This window comes from Triticum dicoccoides, chromosome 1A (assembly GCF_002162155.2).
Source record: "Triticum dicoccoides isolate Atlit2015 ecotype Zavitan chromosome 1A, WEW_v2.0, whole genome shotgun sequence".
NCBI classification, from domain to species: domain Eukaryota; kingdom Viridiplantae; phylum Streptophyta; class Magnoliopsida; order Poales; family Poaceae; genus Triticum; species Triticum dicoccoides.
The window spans coordinates 578,078,706-578,083,256 of NC_041380.1; positions in this window are offsets into that span (position 1 = coordinate 578,078,706).

The following is a 4,551-nucleotide window of genomic DNA, read 5'->3' on the forward strand; positions in this document are numbered from 1 at the left end:
AGGGTGCGGGGGGTCGGCGGCGGCGGCGTGGGTCGGGGCAGCGGGGGGAATTAGCTAGGGGGGCGAGGGAGAGGGATGAAGGGGATCTGGCGAGAGGGAGGGAATTAGCTAGGGGGAATCTTACTAATGGCGCACCTGCGGTCGGTGCGCCATTAGTAATCTTTTTTTTACATAGCAATGGTGCACCAGGCAGAGGTGCATCATTAGTAATCTTTTTTTACATAGCAATGGCGCACCAGGCAGAGGTGCGCCATTAGTAATCTTTTTTTATATATAGCAACGGCGCACCAGCCAGAGGTGCGCCATAAGTATTTTTTTTTGCATGTAATATTTTTTTAGAAAATGAATATGAATATGAAACAGTAATATTTTTTATAAAAACAGTAATAATTGTTGTTTAACAACAATTGTAGTCTACACTTTTTTTTATTTTTTAAAAAATGAAGAGGGGAGAGGAGGCGCGGGTGGGATCGAGATCGAGATGGAGGGGGAATCGAGATCGAGTGTCCTCATGAATATTCAATATTTTATCATATTGAATCTGAAAAAATATCATCAAATTTGAAAAAATATTCATGAATTCAAAAAGTGCCCATGAAATTTAAAAATATTCATGATATCAAAAAGTGCCCATGAAATTTAAAAATATTCATAATATCAAAATATATACTAATGACGCACTTCTACAGGGTGCGCCATTAGTAGTTTTGCAAAAAAAAGAATAAAAAAAATTCAGTACTGGCGCACTCCCTGTCTGATGCACCATTACTAGTTAGAACTAGTAATGGCGCACTTCGGTAGGATGCGCCATTTGTATGTATGTAAAAATGAAAAAAAAATTATCACTAGTGGCGCACCTGTTTTCTGGTGCACAGTAATGGCGCATCACCAACTGGTGCGCCATTAGTATATGAGAGAATTCCTTATTTGACCCTTTCTTAAATTTTGGTTCCCTCTTTGGCCTTGGTAAAAAAATTCTTCATGTTCTAGCACTCAAACTTCAGTTTGTTCCCTATATGACATTTCCGTCAGTTTTGGCAACTAACACCGTTAAATCCGACATGAAAAGTCCTTTTTACCCTTGGTGTAGTTTGTGACCAAAATTGTGAACTAGAAGTCAAAAGCAATGGTGATGTGATCCGTTTGTCTTGAATACATTACCAAATGAAACCCAATCTGCTATTTAGCACAACTTTAAATTTAATTGGATAATTGGACAGAACCTCCCTTGTATATTGATGATATATCCCATGTACAGTTCATATATGCACAAATTATAATATACTTGGAGCAGATTCACATGTATGCAAACTAAAAGTTCATAGAAGCTTGGTCCAGGTTCACATATACGGAAATAGTCCACATATTTAGTCCTCTACACACATTCAGGTTCACATAGAGTTCACATATAATAGTCTAGGTTCACATCATGTCAAATACAACACATGAAGGTCACATATAGCACTTACAAAAGCCCAGGTTCACATATATATTACATAAGCAACTCAAAAGTTTCCCAAATGAACCATGATATGGAAAGGGATCCAATGAGAATCACAAGCTAAGCCTCCTTTTGCTTCGTGTGCTGATTGCAGGGCTGGCAGGATTCATTTTTTTGCTACGTGTGCCCATTGCAGGGCTATCATGTGGCACCATAGGAAGGTGTGGCAACTTATCAGCAACCTCTTTGCCTTTTCTTTTGGCATGTAATTTCAAAGCAACAGATGCTTTCTTGTTGGCCACACAAATGGGCTGAGTTGTTGATCTACACATACACATTCATGGCAGCACATCATACATCACATATAGTAGCCCAGGTTAACAATAGAACAATGCATAACATAACATAAAATTCGGAAACAACCATAGGTTACCTTTTTGCTACTCTGGATCCAGATTTACTCCCTTTCCCTTTTTCCTTAGTTGTTTTCTCCAACATTTGGCTATAGTGAGAAGAATGCAATTAGAATACAAAACCAAGCTTTCATCTAATCTACTACAAAATTCAAAACTAGTTCTTACCTTTTTGATGCTCCAGTAATTGAGTTATCATGTTTTCTCTTTTTCGTAGTTGTAGGTTCCAAGCTTTGGCTATTGTGAGAAGTTACTTAGAATTCAAACACAGATTTCATATAATTATGAGCATGAGTGTAAAGTGGCTAACCTTGGCAGAAAGCACATAGAGGCTGCTGGAGCATCATCCTCGCAAGGCACAATTGATGCTTTGGTGGTCTTTGCCCTCTTCTTTGGTGGTCCTCTACATGAGCAACAAAAAAGTAGTTAACATGTATGGCTGCTTACAAAAAAATGCAAGTGAAGCAAGTTACACAATTATATTTATTACCTCACAGCTAAAATAGCAGCAATGTCATCTGGGTTACCCTTCTTGCATTTATGCCAATGATGCCCATAGTCCTTACAAATAGGGCATAAGTGTTGGTCGCTTTTTCTTTTCTTCTCACTGCAGCCTTTATACCTCTCAGTTTTATGCCTACCCGCCGTGGATTTTAGTAGTGGTGGAAACATGAAGAATCCATGGTTAGATTTAGGCCATTGGTTCTTGTCAACCATGGTTGGAATTAGTTGGTCATAGGCTGCCCTAAATTTGTCAATGGAGTAATACAAGTCCACATAATTCTGTATGTGTGCATTGATAAGAGATGTGATAAATGCTAGACCATGCTTGCAAGGAAGGCCAGAAACTTGCCATTGTCTACAAGAACATGTCCTGTCAAGCAAGTTGACCACAAACCTAAAGCCGCTGCCTCCCAATGCTGTCACTTCAGCGACTTCTTCTGAGCTTTCTACCACCTCCAAGTTTAATTCTCTAGTCTTTGCATTCAACTTCTTAATTATGTGGGGAAGAATCAAACCAACCAACTTCCTTGCTACTTTCCTCCTTCGGTTCCACATGATCATAATCATCTTCCTAACCTTATCAAAGAAGTCGTCCAAGTTCAAGGACTTGTGATGCTTAATCCAATTATTGAAGCACTCAGCCAAGTTGTTTGTAACATAATCCACCTTGGAAATTGTTGAGAACTGACTCCTAGACCACAACCTAGTGTGCCACCTCCTAAGATATGCAGTTGCCGCTGGCTTTGCTATGTCCATTGCAGCCCAATTTTTTTCAAATATATATGGGTTCCATGAGTAAGCAGCAGCCCAAAGGTGGTCATCAAACACCTTTCCATGAAACTTCTTCTTGAAGTTGGACACCAAGTGAAACATACATTCCCTATGTTCAGCCTCTGGGAACACTTCTTTTACACCTGTCATCACTGGTTGCCCAGCATCGGTGCATATGGTTAAACCCCTTGGGGATACTATGGCTTGTCTAACCATTTGCATGAACCAGGTCCAATTCTCATTAGTTTCAGAATCAAAAACACCCATACAAACTGGATACATCCAACTATGGCCATCAACGGCGGTAGCACTAGCCAGCTGCCCCTTGAACCTGCCTGTCAAGAAGGTGCTATCTACTGCCAAGTATGGCCTGCAGCCATTAAGAAACCCATCGATGCAAGGCTTCAAAGCAACAAAAATTCTTTTAAATCTGATTTTATCTTTTATTGTGTGATGATCAATGATCACTATGCTACCGGGGCAGCAACTTTCAATTTGCGACTTGAAACTATAAAGATTATCAAAGCTTGTATCCCAATCACCATATAGTTCCTTCAAGGCTAGCAGCTTACCCATATAGACTCTCTTAGAGTTGATGTCGATTCCATGATGCTCTTTAAGCTTCTTTCGCAATGCCTTTGGTCCTAGAGTTGCATCCTCAATTAGCCAGTCCTTCACGTGCTCACATATCCACCGCTTGTTTGCATTCTTCAACTTCTTTTTTCTTTTTGTACTAGAGCAATCATGACCACAAGGGTTCTTTCTCACCTACAAAAGATGAACATAGAAAATTAGTACTAGAGTAAAGACCATGACCACAAACTAAGCACACATGAGTAAAGTTAGAAAATTACCATTACTATGCACTCATCTTCCATTGTAGAAGCATATATCCTCCATGGACACTTATCTTCATCCCTTCTTGAACAATAAGCTCTGAACCTATGTGGTGCACTCTTTTCGGCGTCAAACTCAAATTCATGTTTGATTGCATGCTGAGAAAGCGCCAATTTAAACTCTGCCATATTGGGATATTTTCTTGCTTCGTTCATTGGAGGATCTAATTTATTATATTCAATGTGTGGTGCATGATCTGCCTCGTGATATTCCTCATCTTCCTCTACTTCAACCTCTGACATGCTCTCATCCTCGCTCTCAACCTCGCTCTCATGATCAGGAACATAGTCTTTGTCCTTTTCTTTGTCGGAACAAGGAACCATGATAAGAGGTACAGGTTCATCCTCTAAATAAATATTTTCCTCATCAACACCAACATGCTCATTCTCAGGTACTGGGTTGCGAAGATAATCATCATCATCATCTTGTTCTATGTTGTTAGGTTGGCTATGCGCATCACTATGCCACTCCGTTATAGGCTCATATGGTTCCGATGGATCACAATATGCAACAAACATGTGCACA